Source organism: Mustelus asterias, chromosome 17 (assembly GCF_964213995.1).
Source record: "Mustelus asterias chromosome 17, sMusAst1.hap1.1, whole genome shotgun sequence".
Lineage (NCBI taxonomy): Eukaryota > Metazoa > Chordata > Chondrichthyes > Carcharhiniformes > Triakidae > Mustelus > Mustelus asterias.
The window spans coordinates 62,085,515-62,105,745 of NC_135817.1; the positions used below are offsets into that span (position 1 = coordinate 62,085,515).

The following is a 20,231-nucleotide window of genomic DNA, read 5'->3' on the forward strand; positions in this document are numbered from 1 at the left end:
CTAGTTACAGGAAGGATGTAAATAAGATTGAAAGAGTGCAGAGAAGGTTCACAAGGATGTTGCCGGGACTTGAGAAGCTGAGTTACAGAGAGAGATTGAATAGGTTGGGACTTTATTCCCTGGAGCGTAGAAGATTGAGGGGAGATTTGATAGAGGTGTATAAGATTTTGATGGGTATAGATAGAGTGAATGCAAGCAGGCTTTTTCCGCTGAGGCTAGGGGAGAAACAAACCAGAGGGCATGGGTTAAGGGTGAAAGTAGAAAAGTTTAAAGGGAATATTAGGGGGGGCTTCTTCACGCAGAGAGTGGTGGGAGTGTGGAATGAGCTGCTGGATAAAGTGGTAAATGCGGGGTCACTTTTAACATTTAAGAAAAACTTGGACGGGTTCATGGATGAGAGGGGTGTGGAGGGATATGGTCCAAGTGCAGGTCAGTGGGACTAGGCATAAAATGGTTCGGCACAGACAAGAAGGGCCAAAAGGCCTGTTTCTGAGCTGTAATTTTCTATGGTTCTATGGTTCTAGTTAGATAAATAAAGTGTTGTTGCTTTTACAAAGAGTGTCTCAGGCCGTTATTTTGATTTAACCACTAAAAGTTGCTGAAGTACAGATATTACTACTTCTCATACATTCTTTAGCAGATTATGGAGGGAGGTACTTCTCTTTGGGGGCTTCAGTATTGGCTCTCAGAGAGGAGATCAACCTTCCCATTTTTAACCATCATTATCCCTGTTCATAAATAGTTCTTTAGTTATCCACTTGGTGGTTTCCAAGATATTACAGTAGTTCTTGAATTGCATGGTTGTCGCCCAACTTGCAGCACTTACAATTTGTCAAGTACAAAGAACAAAGAAAATTACAGCACAGGAACAGGCCCTTTGGCCCTCCAAGCCTGCACCGACTATGTTGCCCGACTGAACTAAAATCATTCTGAGGACCAGATCCCTCTGTTCCCATCCTATTCATGTGTTTGTCCAGACGCCCCTTAAAAGCCACTATTGTATCAGCTTCCACTGCCTCCCCCGGCAGCGAGTTCCAGGCAGTTTTAAAACATTTTCCTTTCCTTGATGTGCAAGCCTACCTTCACTGGTCAATATACATGCTGCGATTCATACAGCTCCCAGGTACATCCTCCATGACAATGTCTTGACCAGACTCGAGTTGCCAACTAATTAGCATCCTTTTCACATGGAGTTTAAATTGTTGCTCCCTTTGAAATTTTGCATTCTTGTGTCTGTCCTGATGAGTACAAGGCAAAAAACGTCAACAGCATGGTCAGAATTTTATAGTACCCCCTCCACCCCTGGCAGTTTCCAAGGTGGGATGTGGAGCATAAAATTGCATGGATAGGATTCCCTCCATGTTCCTGACCTCCCCGACCTTGTAGCAATATTATGCCCGGGGGTAAATGGAAACAGTTGGATCTCAGGTGGGAAAGGGTGGGTGCTTCCACCAGAAGCCCCCCTATGACTGGGGATACCCTAACCTTAAGGCCTTGTCACCTTCAGACCTTCTCCCAGCTCTCCTCCTCCAACCCTGGTCTATTCCCTGAGACCCTGATTGTCCCTCCTCATAACTCTAACCAGATATTCCCTACCCTCCCTTGCCACAGTATCCTTGCCACTTACCTTATCCTCTATTTCCTGGCATCCAGTAGCAGGCAGCTTCCTGCAAAGCTTCTTCTGCCCAGTGCAGTAGTCGGAGGGATGGGAGTCAGAGGGATAGCCAATCTGATTTGCTAGCAGCCCTCCAAGATGGGAATTCCTCCCATGTGAGGTGCGAAAGTGCTGCCTTATGCCAGGTTAAGCTCGTTAAAGAGTGTAATATGACTTTGGGGCTGCTGGAGTTGGTGGGAATGTGTTGCCCACTCACCCTTTGAATGGTGGGAACCGAGCCCCCAGTATCCTGAAAATTCAGGCACATGTCTCTTGTTCTCAGCGATAATCAAGCTCTGTGACTGTTTGTAAATCTTTGTGTACTCATATATGAATATAGGGCTGCTTAGGTTGAATTTGACCCTGCCCTAGAATTATCAATGGGAAATTAAAAAGCACTGGGAAACTGTTTGCTGTAGTGTGAAGTTGGGTATTCAGCCAATTGGAATAAGGATGTGTGTTGGCTTTTTACTGCCACTGTTGTCTTATCTCCCTATAAACCAGTTAAACACCAATTCCCATAAATGAGATAAAAAGTTTCCAGTGTTTAAAAACAACTCTGCTTTTGTAATAATAGCTTGAGCTGTCATATTGAAACCAATGCAATTATGACACCCTGACTTCCTTAATTTCAAATTAATCAAAGTGTTAAACCACTTTGGCAGTAAATGCAGGAAACAATGCTATTATCACCTAATTACTGCTGTGGCAATTTAATTGGTTCAATGATATGTTACATGAAATTCTGTTAATTTAACACTTTTACTTGAAATGATCTTTTTATTCATGCATGTGGTTAAATTTCGACTAACAAATTGCAGCAAAGGTCATCAGGCAGAACATAAAAAGTGTCCAAATAGCCACAGTCCTTTTAGCAGTCCAGTCCAAGTTATAGGTTAAAGTTTATTTATTAGTCACAAGTAGGCTTACGTTAACACTGTAATGAAGTTACTGTGAAAATCCCCTAGTTGCCACACTCCGGCGCCTGTTCGGGTACACCAAGGGAGAATTTAGCATGGCCAATGCACCTAACCAGCATGTCTTTTGGACTGTGGGAGGAAACCAGAGTACCTGGAAGAAACCCACACAGACACGGGGAGAATGTGTAGACTCCACAAAGACAGTAACCCAAGCTGGGAATCGAACTAGGGTCCCTGGCACCGTGAGGCAGCAGTACTAACCACTGTGCCACCGTGCTGCCCTCCAGTCTTTCTTTGAAGCTCATACCTCTAGCAGGAGGGAATCAGCCCTATAACTCTTCTGTGCATTTCCCTCATTTGTTGACTCTCTCCCTTGTGCAGAATGGGACCACTTGAAGGTTTCTTCTCACAAGAGCAACATACATTCTGATCCTAATTTCCTTTAGTTGTGAAAAAATAAGTCACCTGCATGATTCTGTTAGCATTGCGGAGGTGGGGTGGGAGAGAATTGTTTCGGTGCTTGGCGCTGATTCAGTTCACTGTACACAGTTACTGGAAGGGATATAGCAATCTTTACTACATCGGAACTTAAACTCCATTTTCTTTGAAGTTACAAGAGGATATGTCTCAACGTGTGCTTTGTAATTTGAATGCCCAGTGATGTCAGATGCACAGAATTCCAAAAAGCATTTAATAAAGTTCTGCACGAAAGGCTTTTATTGATCGGGTTTTAGGATGAACCTTGAGGAACAGATAGGAAATAAGGTAAAAAGTGGAAAATAGCAGGAGTGATGTCGAGTGACGGTGAAGAACTATGGCCGTGTATAGAGACCGGCACATAGAAAAATTGATGGGCAACATACATATTCCATGAATGATACTGAAGCAGCTCAGAGCAATTGCATAAGTACATTTGCTCACCTCCGCTGCATATCCCTCAGCCCCTTGCTGTGCTCTTCTTCTGATATCATTTCATTTCATAGAATCGCAGAATCCCTCCAGTGCAGAAGGAGGCCATTCAGCCCATCCAAACGGCACTGACAACAATCCCACCCAGGCCCTATCCCTGTAACCCCACGTATTTCCCCTGCTAATCCCCCTGACACTAAGGGGCAATTTAGCATGACCAATCCACCAAACCCGCACATCTTTGGCATGTGGGAGGAAACTGAAGCACCCGGAGGAAAGCCACGCAGACACGGGTAGAACATGCAAACTCCACACAAGCAGTCACTGATTGCCTTTGGAGTTAAAAACCTTTTATAATTTTGTTATTTCTCGAGCTTTTGTTGACAAGGTACAACATTTGGGACTTGTGAATATTGTATTTCATAATTCACATGTTTTGGAATATAACTTTTAGTTTTAGGAATTAAAGTGTTAAATGCAGGACAAATGGAAATGTATGGTTAAGAAATTGGTGTGCCTCTCAAGTGAATGCAATTCAAACAAGCTTGGAGTTAATTAAATAAAAGCCAACCTATGTTTAACTTATAATGTTAGTAGTAGAGGCATAAAAGCAATAAATAATAAGGAATCTTCTACCCTCGTTAATTGAGCTGGGAGGTCTACCCTTAGCTCAATAAAAGATGTAAATTATGTGTGTGATTACGTGAATTGCCCAAGTTGAATTACCCCTTAGAGTCCAAAAATGTGTAGACGAGGTGGAGTAGCCATGGTAAATGCATAGGGGTTATGGGCATAGATCAACAGTGGGCCTGGGTAAGCTGCACTGTCAGAGAGTCGGTGTAGACTTAATGGGTTGAATGGCCTCCACCTGCACTTTAGGGATTCTATGATAACGAGACAATGGGTCAATTTGTCAACAAAGGTAGGGACCGAAATTCTGGAGAAAAGGTTGTAAACTCCATTAGCAATATAAATTATTCATATGGGTTACAGAATCAAAGAGTTGTATCAAAGGTAAAATAATTTGTTTACATTTCTGTTTGAGAACATCCTAAAACACGCTACCTTGTCCTGGAGGTGGGTTGCGGAGGGTTAGAATGTTCCTTAATATAATTCAGCTTGGTTGTTCTCACAGAAAGAAGTTGCAGTTTTGGTTTGCTACAGATTACAGCTCACTGATCTGGGAGAGCCAAAAGAGAAGAATATTAGTCAGGCCTGCACTTTAAGCAGAAAAAAACACTAACTTTATTGTTCACTGCATGGAATGTAGTGGCGTTCAAGCTTAATTTGATATTTATAAGTGGGGTAGAAGCTGAACGATTTGCCTAGTTTGAAGCTGGAGGAAGAAATCAACAGTAGTCCTCATTGAGTCTTGTGGCGGAGAGCAGACAGCAGAGTAGGTTTAGAAGGCTGTGAGAAGGCAGTTCAGTAACTGGTGGCAAAATGAACAAGGGGCTCAGGAGTCCACGGTTATGTGGTCATTCAGGAAAGTTTGGTAGGGGGCGGAGAGGTCGCAAAGCCAAAAGCTAATGGAAGAATCTCCATAAATCTTACACCTTGAAGAAAGCTGGGATACTGAGAAGAATTAAGGGAAATTCTGGAGGATTGTGACATACCTTAGGGTTGGCCCCTAAATAAGTGAATGAACTTTCAAGATTCTTGCCATTTATAAGGGAACTCTTGCAGGGAAGTGAAAATTAGAACTGAGTTGTTAGCGTACATAATTATAAACTATCCTGTGAATAATAGTAGCACTTATTTCATTTAATTATTTTTCTACAGAGTAAAGCTTGTTTTTGTTTAAAGAACATGAAGTCTTGTTTAGTTCTTTCAGTTACTCTCTGTGTTTGCATTTATTTTTAAACATTAATGATCTCTAAACAGGATCGTTACACACTGCTAGTAAAACATTGACATTCCACACATTACTAGTGACATAAGATTTATAAGCCCTTAAAGCCCCACTAAATATAATATTAGAGTCATATAGTTTTACAGTACAGACAGAGGCCCTTCAGCCCATTGTGTCTACATCAAGCACCTATCTATTCGAATCTCATTTTCCAGCACTTGGTCCATAGCCTTTTATGCTATGATGTTTCAAGTGTTCATCTAAATGGTCCTTAAATATTGCGAGGTTTCCGCCTCTACCACCCTTTCAGTTCCAGATTCCCACCACCCTCCGAGTGAAAAGGCTTTTCCTCAAATCCCCTCTAGATGTCCAGCCCCTTAGCTTAAATCTATGCCCCCTGATCATTGACAGACAGCCCTGTTTGTGAACAGAATTCCCACTCACCTGAAGAAGGAGCTTGAGGCTCCGAAAGCTTGTGTGGCTTTTGCTACCAAATAAACCTGTTGGACTTTAACCTGGTGTTGTTAAACTTCTTACTGTGTTTACGCCAGTCCAACGCCGGCATCTCCACATCATAAACGTATCAGGCCAGAGTAAGTTGCCTACCCATTTCTGATATTATTCTCTTCAAAGCCATAGACAAGGTCAGTGTGCATAAACAGATTGGCATCTCACAGGCAGGAAAGCTAAAAGTTAAATTTCAACTCTATTTAACTAGGAAAGTAAATTGCACACTGCTGAATTAATATTCTTGGAATCCATTCTCAGTTAAATTGTTTATTGAGCTCTATGAAAACATTAACGTCGTGTACCTGTGAAGTCTGTAGTTGCTTTGATTCCCTTAATTCCTGGACCTTATCTTCAACTGGATATTCTTGTTCTAATTTCTGCAGTGACCGTAATGGCTACAGAAAAGTTCAAAATAATGAATCATCTGGCTATCATTGTGACTTTCATGGGTGATTCACTTATATTGATTATAAACCCAGTGCTCCATGTACTTTGATTCATAACCCAACAGAAACCAGCGTGAAACAAGCAGAGCTTAGGTTCTCCATCAAATAGGGGCATCTTTTTTTCTGTACATAACATGACAAGCAGCATGGGGTAAAGATATTAAAAATAACTACAGCTAAGGTAGAAGCTGCTTTCCTTATTAAATACAAGCTGGACCCCACAGCCCAGTGCTCTGCATGAATGGTCAGACAATATATTCATCACTTTATAAAGGGGATCACAATGGGCATTTCACCTGGTTTCCGGTGTGTTAGACCATCAAAGAGCAAAGAACAAAGAAAATTACAGCACAGGAACAGGCCCTTCAGCCCTCCAAGGCTGCACCGACCATGCTGCCCGACTGAATTAAAACCCCCTACCCTTTTGGGGATCATATCCTTCTATTCCCATCCTATTCATGTATTTGTCCAGATGCCCCTTAAAAGTTACTACCGTATCTGCTTCCACTACTTCCCCCGGCAACGAGTTCCAGGCACCCACCACCCTCTATGTAAAAAACTTGCCTCGTACATCTCCTTTCAACCTTGCTCCTCGCACCTTAAACCTATGCTTCCTAGTAATTGACTCTTCCACCCTGGGAAAGAGCTTTTGTCTATCCACTCTGTCCATGCCCCTCATAATCTCGTAGACTTCTTTCAGGTCGCCCCTCAAGCTTCATCGTTCCAGTGAGAACCAACTAAGTTTCTCCAAGCTCTCATCAAAGCTAATGCCCTTCATACCAGGCAACATCCTAGTAAATCTTTCATGTACCCTCTCCAAAGCCTCGACATCCTTTTAGTAGTGTGGTAATCAGAATTGAACACTATATTCCAAGTGTGGCCTAACTAAGGTTCTATAAAGCTGCAACATGACTTACCAATTTTTAAACTCAATGACCTGTGTACCTGTACACCCAGATCCCTCTGCCTATCCATGCTCTTAAGAGTTCTGCCATTTACTGTAAATTTCCCATCTGTAATAGATCTTCCAAAATGCATTACCTCATATTTGTCCAGATTAAACTCCATTTGCCATCTCTCTGCCTACATCTCCAACCGATCAATATCCTGCTGTATCCTCTGACGTTCCTTATCACTATCTGCAAATCCACAACCTTTGTGTTGTCCGCAAACATACTAATCAAACCAGTTACATTTTCCTCCAAATCATTTGTATCTATTACAAACAGCAACGGTCCCAGCACTGATCCCTGAGGAACGCCACTTGTCACAGCGCTCCATTCGGAAATGCACCCTTCCACTGCTACCCTCTGTCTTCTATGACCGAGATGTGGAGATGCTGGCGTTGGACTGGAGTAAGCACAGTAAGAAGTCTCACAACACCAAGTTAAAGTCCAACAGGTTTATTTGGTAGCACAAGCCACAAGCTTTCAGAGCGCTGCTCCTTCATCAGCTGAGTGGGAGTTCTGTTCACAAACTCGCATTCCAACCATTATTCTGTAAATTGAGTTTGTGAACTCCCACTCACCTGATGAAGGAGCAGCGCTCTGAAAGCTTGTGGCTTGTGCTACCAAATAAACCTGTTGGACTTTAACCTGGTGTTGTGAGACTTCTTACTGTTCAATGACTGAGCCAGTTAAGTATCCATCTTGCCATCTCCCCTCTGATCCCGTACGACTTCACCTTCTGCACCAGTCTGCCATGAGGGACCTTGTCAAAGGCCTTACTGGAGTCTATGTAGACAACATCCACTGCTCTACCCTCATCAATCATCTTCATCACTTCCTTGAAAAACTCGATCAAGTTAGTGAGACATGACCTCTCCTTCACAAAACCATGTTGCCTCTCGCTAATACGTGCACTTATTTCCAAATGGGAGTAAATCCTGTCTCGAAGAATCATTAAAAGGTAATTATTAGTTCTGTGGCATGCAAAATCCGGTTCATAGGAAATCAATCTGTTTGTGAATACTGCTGTGATCGCAATATCAAACCATTGAAAAAGCTTAGATGATAAAATGTCTTGTTGAAATTAAAATAACCTTGGACTATTTGATAGCTGGAAAGCAGTTACCTGCGAATACGACATATGTACATAATCCAACATTGCCGAATAAATATCTTATTATTTAATATAATTCAGCACTTTTTATTTTGCCAATGCTGCTTTTCAGTTAGGTATATAACAGCAATCTAGATCTGTCTTTCAATTTTCCATCATTAACTAGAATCTGCTGAGCACATTGAATTCAACCATGAACTTTATTTGACCATTTTAAGGCTGGGTGTACTGAACTACCAAGGTGAACTCTAGTTAACCAAAACCCAAGTTATCTTATATCAACAAACCTGAAATGAGATAATTATAGATTAAAAAAACAGTCTAATTTCAGCAAGTTTACATGCGTTCTGAAAGTGGTTTGTAGAATCCCAATTGGTTTCCTGGGGTGAAAATTGGCTCTGGTTCAGGTTGAGGTGGCACAGTGGTTAGCACTACTGCCTCCCAGCGCCAGGGACCCAGGTTCAATTCCTGGCTTGGGTCACTGTATGTGTGGAGTTTGCACATTCTCCCTGTGTCTGCGTGGGTTTCCTCCGGGTAGTCCGGTTTCCTCCCACAGTCCAAAAGATGTGCAGGTTAGGTGGGTTGGCCATGCTAAATTGTCCCTTAGTGTCAGGGGGACTAGCCAGGGTAAATGCATGGGGTTATGGAAATAGGGCCTGGATGGGATTGTGGTCGGTGCAGACTCGATGGGCTGAAAGGCCTCCTTCTGCACTGTAGGATTCTATGATTCTATGGTCCATTTTCAACTACATAGCAGGCAGTGCCAAAAGTTTGCAGGTCCCAACTGGGAGGTCCAGGATTGCCCAACATTGGACCTTTGGCCCCATTTCAATTACTTTGGCCGGCCGCAGAGACAACTGGCCCATTGCCAATGTTCCAATTTCAGACAGCCTGCTTCTCTGACAGAGGCTCTCAGAGAAGGACAAGAGGGGTGAGCTGGTCAAGGACTTGCAGTGACCCATACAAGTGCTGAGGTGCCTGGAGGTGCCAGATGTTTTCTTTTAGAAGCTTCGTAAGTGGTGGTAGCTGCGTAGGCTGCAATCATTGCTGAATAATCCTGAGTAGAGCAGATAAGCACAGGACTGGAGCCTGCTGCTCTAACCATTGCTCATCAGTTTAGTACATGGGCCCTGAAACAGGTGTTAGATCCCTCATTTACATTTGTAAGCGGCCTAACATCTGGTTCAGCTGGGTACCACAAGGCACACCTGGGCATCTGCCTATGTCAATATGGTGGCGACTGTATCCCAGCAATCTGTAGTGGAATATTTTTCCTGACATCTGGCCCTTGTTTTGCACATTTTTCAGCACAAAATGGTTTCAGCTAGATCCAATTTCTACATCCTCTCATGTCTGCGATTTGACAATCTCAGTTCTGCCAACAGCGGGTGGAGTTATAGAACAAAAGGAGAAATAATGTACTTTCCCTTACAGAGGGGCTGAGGTAAAATTACATCTCTGGAAGAATATTGGTAAAAGCTTGGGATCATTTTCCTTGCTTGGCCTCCGATCTGTCAGTATGAGAAAGTGCGAGAAGTACAAAATAGTGTTTATAAATCAGTGCATTCATTAGATCTAAAATAAAATGCATCCTACTCCTATCCAATTATTAATATGCAAAATAATTCAAGAACAGATAATCAGATGTGATAAAGCAAGCTTAATGAAGAATTCAGACGATGGCATGAATTTGTACCATTAAAATGAGGGTGAAATTTGGATCCATAGTACCACTGGAAACAACACTATGGAAACCCGGGACCTTGTAACTGGTGCTGTCATTGCACTGAGCAGCTCTATCAGCTGATTTGACCCTCTATTCATGACATGGACCATTTAGGACCATTCAATATATTTGCTTGTCAAGTGGACATTCACTTGTGAGATGAGCCCAGCATTACTTAAAGCAACAGACCCCACAGGTAAGGTAATTTAGAATAACTTCTGCCACTGCAATCTATCTCGAGTTACTGTAGAGTGTTTTCAGGGGTCTGTGGTGAGTTGCTAGATCCTCACAGAATGGCAGAGCAGGAGGGAAATTGCGCACGCAAGGGCTGCAACTGGCATGGATGCAGCAGTGGCAGTGCCTCTGACTCTGCAATATGGTAGACAAATGGAACAGAAGCTGTGGAAAGGACAAACTCTGCATGGTGCCCGCCTCCAACTTAGAACTGCACGTTGGTGGAGCTTGGTGGATAGGAGATGTCCTTTGAAGATGTATTCACTGACATTGACAGCTCATGTGAGGTCATGAGACTCCTTGTGACATTGCTGCCAGGTCTTTTGGGATAGGGTCTGGGAATTGACCTCTCTTGCTGTGGTGAACCACTGTAGTTGTCTGTTTATGTGATAGTTTATGTGATATACCTGGACACGCCCCTGCTGCCTCAATCCGGGGCTCCGCCCTCCTCGGGGTATAAAGGTGGCTGCTCTCCACTCCTTTTGCCTCAGTTCGGATTAGCTATCGGTTTGGGAGTGCTTCTGTTCTTTGTTAATAAAAGCCTGTTGTTTCAGAACAATGAGTCTTTGCGTAATCAATGGTGCATCAAGTTTATTAACAAAACTTTTGGGATGGAGCAACTCCTGAAACCTGACAAATTGGACTTGGATCCACAGGCTGTTGGGGCCTCAAACTCTTTTGATCACTGGCTGCGCTGTTTTGAAACCTTCATCGCCTCCTCCTCCTCCGTCGTCATAACCGACATCGACAAACTGCACGTGCTCCACGCCCGCGTCAGCGCTCACATCTTCGTGCTGATCCGAGACACGGAAACTTACCAGGAGGCAATCGATCTCAAGAGCCAGTACAACCGGCAGCCGAATGAGGTCTACGCCAGACATTTGCTGGCCACTCGCAGACAGCAGCCCAGGGAATCGACTGAACAATTCCTTTGCGAACTGTGTGCACTCGGCAGAGCCTGCAACTGCAAGGCTGTTTCAGCCGCCCAAAACGCCAACGACCTGATCAGAGATGCCTTTGTCGCGGGCATCAGGTCGACCTATATCCAGCAGCGCCTGCTGGAACAAGGTGGGCTGGACCTGAAGAAAACTGTGGAACTTGCCGGCTCGCTGGAGGTAGCTTTCCGGAACCTCGAGGCCTACACCCCCGACCATGAGGGCGCACCGTGGACACCGCGACCGCAGCCATTTCTGTACCCAGGAGGGCCGCAAACCTATGCCACACCCCGTCCTGACGCTGAACTGACCACTGTGGCAGTCTCTGGAGGCCCGAGGTGCTACTTCTGCAGCCTGGAGAAGCACCCACGACAACGCTGCCCGGCGAAAGATGCGATCTGCTCTGGCTGCGGTAAGAAGGGTCATTACCTGAAAGTTTGCAGGGCAAAATCGGCCCTCAGACCCAGCAGCGCCACGTGCGATCCACGGGAGGCACTGTCTTCGACGCCATCGGCCGTGTGCGATCCGTGGGTGCCGCCGTTTTGGATGCCATCGGCTGCGTGCGACCCACGGGAGCCGCCATCTTGGGTGATGTCAGCAGAGTCACGGGGGCCGCCATTTTGGGAACCGTCCACCGCATCGCCTAATCCGACGGTGGCCTCGGTCGCGTTGGACCAGTCCAGGCCTCACCAACTCGCCAGATCTATGATGGACATCAAGGTAAACGGCCACACTACTAACTGCTTATTTGACAGTGGGAGTACGGAGAGTTTTATCCACCCTAACACGGTGAGTCGCTACGCACTGCCAGTACTGCCAATGCAGCAATCAATCTCCATGACTTCGACGTCCCGGTCGGTGAATGTCCTCGGCTACTGTGTAGCAACTCTGACTGTACGGGGCACGGTGTACGAGAAGTGCAGGCTCCTCGTGCTGCCACAGCTCTGCGCTGCCGTACTACTGGGGCTAGATTTCATGTGTCACCTTGGGAGCGTCACCATGGTGTATAATGGGCCTTTTCCCCCAATTTCCGTCCAAAATCCACAGCTATTAGACCAGCCACCGCGCACCACCTGTGGTCTCTCGGCCCTTAAAGTCGCCCCTCCCTCGCTCTTTGAACACGTCACCCCCGACTGCAAGCCCATTGCCACCAAAAGCAGACGGTACAGCGCTGAAGATAGAGCATTTGTCAAGTCCGAGGTGCGACGCCTCCTGGGGGAGGGGATCATTGAGGCCAGTACCAGCCCCAATTATGCGGACAAAGCCCGTCCGCTCATCAAATCCGCATCTTTTCCCCTAGCAGCGGAGGCTCGGCTGGCATTTGACCGCATCAAAGCGGATATCGCAAAGGCCACAATGCACGCTGTAGATGAATCCACCCCATTCCAGGTGGAGAGCGATGCGTCTGATATTGCCCTAGCCGCCACTCTTAACCAGGCGGGCAGACCCGTGGCCTTCTTCTCGCGCACCCTCCAGGGCCCTGAAATTTGACACTCCTCTGTCGAAAAAGAGGCACAAGCCATCGTGGAGGCGGTGTGGCACTGGCGCCACTACTTAGCTGGCAAACGGTTCACCCTGCTCAAGGCGCAGCGGGGCAAAATCAAGAATGATAAGATTTTGAGGTGGAGGATCGAACTCTCCACCTACAATTACGACATTTTATACCGGCCTGGGAAGCTCAATGAGCCCCCAGACGCCCTGTCCCGGGGGACCTCTGCCAGCGCGAACCTAGACCGGTTACAGATTCTCCACGATGACCTCTGCCACCTGGGGGTTACCAGGTTCTTCCACTTCATCAAGGCCTGCAACCTGCCCTATTCCATCGAGGAAGTCAGGTCTGTAACCAGGCACTGCCAAGTCTGCGCGGAGTGCAAGCCGCACTTCTATCGACCAGACAGAGCGCACCTCATCAAAGCCACCCGCCCTTTCGAACGCCTGAGCGTTGACTTCAAAGGCCCCCTCCCCTCCTCTGACCGCAACATATACTTCCTCAACGTCATTGATGAGTATTCGCGGTTCCCCTTTGCTATTCCCTGCCCGGCTATGACCTTGGCCACGGTCGTCAGGGCCCTGCACAGCCTCTTCACCCTGTTTGGTTTCCCCAGCTATATTCATAGCGACCGGGGTTCCTCTTTTATGAGTGACGAGCTGCGCCAGTACCTACTCTTCAAAGGCATAGCCTCGAGTAGGACACCAGCTATAACCCCAGGGGGAACGGACAGGTGGAGAGGGAGAATGCGACAGTCTGGAAGGCCGTTTTATTAGCTCTCCGGTCTAAGGGTCTTCCAGTCTCCCGCTGGCAAGAGGTCCTCCCTGATGAGCTACACTCAATTAGGTCACTACTGTGCACGGCTACCAACGCCACCCCTCATGAACGAATGTTTGTTTTCCCCGGGAAGTCCTCCTCGGGGACCTCACTACCATTGTGGCTGACGTCCCCAGGCCCTGTCCTGCTCCGGAAGCACGTGTGGACCCATAAATCGGACCCCCTGGTCGAAACAGTCTGGCTGCTCCACGCCAACCCCCAATACGCCTATGTGGTGTATCACGACGAGCGGGAGGGCACGGTCTCCATTCGCGATCTGGCCCCCGCAGGTACTACATCCCATGGCCCCTCACCCCCAGCTCCCAACATTGTCCATGATGCAGCAGGGTCGCAGCACGCTCATTTAGCCCCCGTGTACGGCACGCCTGAGCCCCAGGAGCAGCCTCCACTCACCCGGCAGTCTGAAGGCGCTACGGACGGCTTCACCGGTTATGGACTGGCGTCTGACTCATCACCGCGGCCTCCTGAACTGGCACCACGGCCGACACTGAAGTGGTCGCAGCGGCAGATCAAGCCCCCGGAGAGACTGAACTTGTAACTTGAATCAATAACTTGTGACTGTCGTTCCACCACCTCGCCCCTGCCGACCTTTTTTTAAATAGGGGGTGAATGTGGTGAACCACTGTAGTTGTCTGTTTATGTGACAGTTTATGTGATATGCCTGGACACGCCCCTGCTGCCTCAATCCGGGGCTCCGCCCTTCTCGGGGTATAAAGGTGGCTGCTCTCCGCCCCTTTTGCCTCAGTTCGGATTAGCTATCGGTTTGGGAGTGCTTCTGTTCTTTGTTAATAAAAGCCTGTTGTTTCGCAACATCTAGTCTTTGCGTATTCAATGGTGCATCACTTTCCACCTACTTCCCATCCCTTCTGGCAGTGGTCCTTGGGGCCTCCTAGCCCCGACCCCGACCTCACTGAAACATGGCCTCTCTCATCCTGAATACCTCCACCACTCAAGCCTCCAGTGTGGCATCCAGGAGCCTGGGAGTCCAATGTCTGCCTTGGTGTTCCATTTCTCATTGTTTAAAATTGCAGCACTGATAATTGGCGGTAGAATTCTGAAACTTAGTGCAATCTCTTTTGAAGGACTGTCTTTAAGAGGAGCAGCTATCTGTGCTACGTGCTCTCCATAAATGGAGCTTGGACCCCTAGCTGAGCGCTCAGGCATTTCTAGGCCAATGCTACAATCAGGTAAGTGAAGAGGCGGTTTGTGTGCTGCCTGTCTCCATGGCAACATATGCAAGAAGTTCAAGAATCACAACCCCTGTGCCAAAAAAACAGCATGGTCAAATTTCTAGTCCAAGTAGCTTATAATTGTTATTGAACCGTGGGGTAAGATTTCCATTTTGTAATTGTTCTTAATTATTGATGCTTCTTTAATTAAAAAAATGTTTTGGAGGCAGTTCTGTTGGCTGGAAGCAGCATAATGATGTTTGAAGTTGATGTGTCATGATAATCATATTGAAGGATTATTAACTGTGATCTAGTTCTGAACAAATGTATTCAAAATATTTATCTTGGCCTCAGATGAAAATTAATTTAGTCAAAAAAAGGTGTGAGCATCGATCAGGAGAAACTCTGTTCAGACGAACCACTTTGATAATCTCACGGAATTTGTAATAACAATGCTTTAAATGCAAAACACTTTAAATCCCAAAAAGCCAACTTGTAAATGACGATTTTCAGAGAGACTTGGGTGTACTTGTACAAGGAAGGCAGATAGTTAACATGTAGGTTCAACTTACAATTATGAAGGCAAGTGACATGTTGAGCTTTACAAAGAACAAAGAAAATTACAGCACAGGAACAGGCCCTTTGGCCCTCCAAGCCTCCACCGACCATGCTGCCCGACCGAACTAAAACCCCCTACCCATCCAGGGACCATATCCCTCTATTCCCATCCAACTCATGTATTTGTCCAGACGCTCATTAAAAGTCACTATCGTATCTGCTTCCATAACCTCCCCTGACAGCAAGTTCGAGGCACCCACCACCCTCTATGTAAAAAAATTGCCTCATACATCTCCTTTAAACCTTGCCCCTCGCACCTTAAACTTATACCCCCTCGTACTTGACTCTTCCAACCTGGGAAAAAGCTTCTGACTATCCACTCTGTCCATGCCCCTCATAAACATAATTTATTGCAAGGGAATTGAAGTACAAGAATAAGGAAGGCTCACTACAATTGTACAAGACTTTGGTGAGACTACACCTGGGATACTGTGTGCAGTTTTGGTCTCCATATTTAAGGAAGGCTATACTTGCCTTGGAGACAGAATGGTGAAGATTCACTAGATTGGTTCCTGGGTATGAGGGTTGTCCTAATACAAGAGGCTGAGGAAATTGGGTCCATATTGTCTGGAGTAATGAAGAATGACAGGTGAATTCATTGAAACATACAAGATTCTGAAGGGGCCTAATGGGGTAAATGCTGAAAAATTGTTTCCCTTGGTTGGAAATCTAGGACACAGTTTCAACATTAGGGGATAATCATTTCATAAAAAGATGGATACAAAATGGGCTGAATAATAGAATAAGTTTAACAACACCAGGTTAAAGTCCAACAGGTTTATTTGGTAGCAAAAGCCACACAAGCTTTCGAGGCTCTGAGCCCCTTCTTCAGGTCATAAATAAACCTGTTGGACTTTAACCTGGTGTTGTTAAACTTCTTACTGTGTTTACCCCAGTCCAACGCCGGCATCTCCACATCATGAATAATAGAAAGCAGAGAGTAATAGCGAATGGATATTTTTCGGGCTGGAGGAAGGTCTGCAGTGGAATTCCCCAGTGGTCAGTATTGGGACCCTTGCTTTTCCTGATATATATTAATGATCTAGATCTTGGTGTGCAGGGGACAATTTCAAAGTTTAACGATGACACAAAACTTGGAAGTATTGTAAACTGTGAAGAGGACTGTGTAGAACTTCAAAAGGACACAGAAAAGCTGGTGGAGTAGGCAGATAGGTGGCAGATGAAATTCAATGTAGAGAGGTGCAAAGTGATGGTCGGAAAAATATGGAGAGACAATACAAAACAAGGGGAAAACTTCTTAAGGCGATACAGGAGAAGAGTGACCTGAGTGTACATATGCATAGATCATTAAAAGGTGGCAGGACAGGTGGAGAGAGCAGTTAATAAAACATACAGTATTCTGGGCTTTATTAATAGAGTAAGAAGTTTAACAACACCAGGTTAAAGTCCAACAGGTTTATTTGGTAGCAAAAGCCACACAAGCTTTCGAGGCTCTGAGCCCCTTCTTCAGGTGAGTGGGAATTCTGTTCACAAACAGAACTTATAAGACACAGACTCAATTTACATGAATAATGGTTGGAATGCGAATACTTACAACTAATCCAGTCTTTAAGAAACAAAACAATGGGAGTGGGGAGAGCATCAAGACAGGCTAAAAAGATGTGTATTGTCTCCAGACAAGACAGCCAGTGAAACTCTGCAGGTCCACGCAACTGTGGGACCTGCAGACCTGCAGAGTTTCACTGGCTGTCTTGTCTGGAGACAATACACATCTTTTTAGCCTGTCTTGATGCTCTCCCCACTCCCATTGTTTTGTTTCTTAAAGACTGGATTAGTTGTAAGTATTCGCATTCCAACCATTATTCATGTAAATTGAGTCTGTGTCTTATAAGTTCTGTTTGTGAACAGAATTCCCACTCACCTGAAGAAGGGGCTCAGAGCCTCGAAAGCTTGTGTGGCTTTTGCTACCAAATAAACCTGTTGGACTTTAACCTGGTGTTGTTAAACTTCTTACTGTGTTTACCCCAGTCCAACGCCGGCATCTCCACATCTTTATTAATAGAGCATAGAGTACAAGAGCAAGGTGGTTGTGCTGAATTTATACAAGACACTAGTTAATCTCATCTGCCATATTGTGTACAGTTCTGGGCACCACACTATTCAAAGGATGCAAACGCCTTGGAGAGAGTGCAAAAGATGTTTACAAGAATGGTTCCAGGGATGGAAACTTCAGTTATGAGGATAGATTGGAGAGTTTGCGACTATTCTCCTTGGAGAGAAGAAGGATAAGAGGAGATTTGATGGAGGTTTTCAAAATCGTGATGGGGCTGGGCAGAGTAGATAGGGAGAAACCTGTTCCCACTCATAAAAGGATCGCGAATGAGAGGGCACAATTGGTTTGTAAAAGAAATAAATGTGATACAAGAAAAAACTTTTTCACGCAGCTGAATGGTTCAGATCTGGAATACACTGTCTGGAAATGTGGTGGAGGCAGGTTTATTCGAGGCATTTAATTTTTTTTATTATTTATTAGTCACAAGTAGGCTTACATTAACACTGCAATGAAGTTACTGTGAAAATCCCCTAGTCGGCGCACTCTGGCACCTGTTAGGGTACACTGAAGGAGAATTTAGCATGGCCAATGCACCGAAACCAGCACGTCTTTCAGACTGTGGGAGGAAACTGGAGCGCCCGGAGGGAACCCACGCAGACACGGGGAGAACGTGCAGACTCCACACAGACAGTGACCCAAGCTGGTCTGGTGCTGTGAGGCGGCAGTGTGCACCATTGTGCCACCCATTAAGGGGGCATCAGATGATTATTTGGATAGAAACAATGGGGAAAAGGCGGGGGGGGGGGGGATTGGTGTGGCACTAAGTCATGATGCTCATTTGGAGAGCTGGTGCAGATGCAGTGGGCAAAATGGCCTCCTTCCGTGCTGTAATAATTCTTTGATTCTGTGACTGATGTGGGGAGAAATTTCTTCACTCAACGGGTTGTGAATCTTTGGAATTCTCTAGCCCAGAGTGTCGTGCATGCTCCATCACTGAATACATTAAAGGCTGAGACAGACAGGTTTCTGAGGGAGTCAAGGGTATGTGGGGAGCAGGTGAAATGGTGGAGTTGAAGCTGAAGATCAGCCATGACCATGGGGAGTGGTGGAGCAGACCCGCCAGGTCGTGCGGTTTACTCCTGCTCCTATTTTGTTCTTACGTTAATAAATTTGAAGTGTGATGCTTTAAAAGGTTAATTCATCAGATAGGAACCTTGGCTCACTGGTTCCTTGTTTCTTGTAAAGCTGCATGGAAACTCCCTAGTCCAGCTGACTCCGCTAATGAGAGAACATGGCAAAGAAACCATGCAGCTGTAGCAGATGAGAAAAAGATCAATTTCACCACTTGAAGAAAAGGGATCTTTCAAAATGGTAAAGTTCTAAATTCAGCACATCTAATAATTGCTTCTTGAAAGAAATGGCTGAAGAGTCCTTTTAGCTATTACTCCATAGGCTGTTTAATGTTTTTGGGTGGTTGATGACTCAACTTATCCAGCGCTGTCCTGCTGATTTTACAGAGGACACGGACATTGATGGCTAGACCAGCATTGTTGCCTATCCCCAGATGCCCTTGAGAAGGTTTAAGTTTAAAGTTTATTTATTAGTGTCACAAGTAGGCTTACATTAACATTGCAATGAAGTTACTGTGAAAATCCCCTAGTTGCCACACTCCAGCGCCTGTTCTGGTACACTGAGGGAGAATTTAGCATGGCCAATGCACCTAACCATGATGTCTTTTCGACTGTGGGAGGAAACCGGAGAAAACCCACTCAGACTCAGGGAGAACTGAAGACTCTGCGCAGACAGTAACCTAAGGCAGGAATTGAACCCGGGTCCCTGGCACTGTGAGGCAGCAGTGCTAACCACTGTGCCACCTGTCTTTCGGACTGTGGGAGGAAACCGGAGCATCCGGAGGAAATCCCCGCAGACACAGGGAGAACGTGTAGATTCTGCACAGACAATGACCCAAGCCGGTAATCAAACCCTGGTCCCTGGCACGTGAGGCAGCAGTGTTAACCACCCTGTGCTACCGTGCCACCCCAGAACGTTGTGGTGAGTCGCATTCTTGAACCATTGCTGTCCATGTGGTGTAAGATGCAGCCAGACAGTTCTGGGATTTTGGCCAAACAATAGTGAAGGAAGAGCAACATAGTTCCAAGTCAGGATGGTGTGTGGCTTGGATGAGGACTGTTGACCTGCTTTCATGGGCCATAGAAGTATTTGAGGCACATCATCAAAATAGAAACTGGGAGGGAGAAAGAGTAAGGTAATTTCCAACTTGTAGCTCAGAAAAAAAGGGAAATAAACAACTAATAGGAAATAACATTAGAATGATAAAATTGATAAAGTTAGAGAATGAAGAAAAGGAAAACAGTAATGAGTTTACTCTTATTAAATGTAGTTTCAAAATCCAAAGTAATCTTTGTTAAAGAAAGAATTTTCATTTGTAAAATACTTTAATAACCCCAGGACGTTGCATTTTACAGCCAATGAAGTACATTTGAAGTGAAGTGATTGTTGTAAAGTAGGAAGCAGAGCAGTTAATTTGCACATGGCATAGTTACACAAACAGCAATGTGATAGAAGTGTGATAATCTGTATTTTGTGGTGTTGATAAAGGGTTAGATATTAGCCAGGACAGCAGGGAGAACCCCTCCGCCATTCTTTGAAATACCATCATTGGATTTCTTATGTTCCCTGAAGAAAGCAGATGGGGCTGTGGTTTAATATCTCATCCAAAGGACAGCATCTCCCACAGAGCAGCATTTCCTCAGTAATGCACTGGAGTATTGGTTTAAATTATGTGCTTATATCTGTGGAGTGGGATGCAAGCTCACAAACTTCTGAATCAGAGACA

The 20,231-nt window shown here is 45.4% G+C and overlaps 1 protein-coding gene across 7 annotated transcripts in view; it reads right to left on the minus strand.

Annotated features, from left to right (window-relative positions):
* The window catches only part of LOC144506548 (exosomal polycystin-1-interacting protein-like), a 93,759-nt gene that overhangs the window by 71,150 nt on the left and 2,378 nt on the right, over window positions 1-20,231 (minus strand). For 3 of the 7 annotated variants that reach the window (XM_078232810.1, XM_078232815.1, XM_078232813.1), the window contains exon 2: window positions 4,549-4,663. The exons of 2 other annotated variants lie outside the window; for them this stretch is intronic. The gene's annotated coding sequence lies outside the window, so the exon portion shown is untranslated. Of the gene's footprint in view, window positions 1-1,090; window positions 1,239-4,548; window positions 4,664-7,332; window positions 7,361-20,231 lie in introns of those variants that run through there. 2 more of the 7 variants (XM_078232814.1, XR_013499924.1) reach the window with 2 other exon arrangements.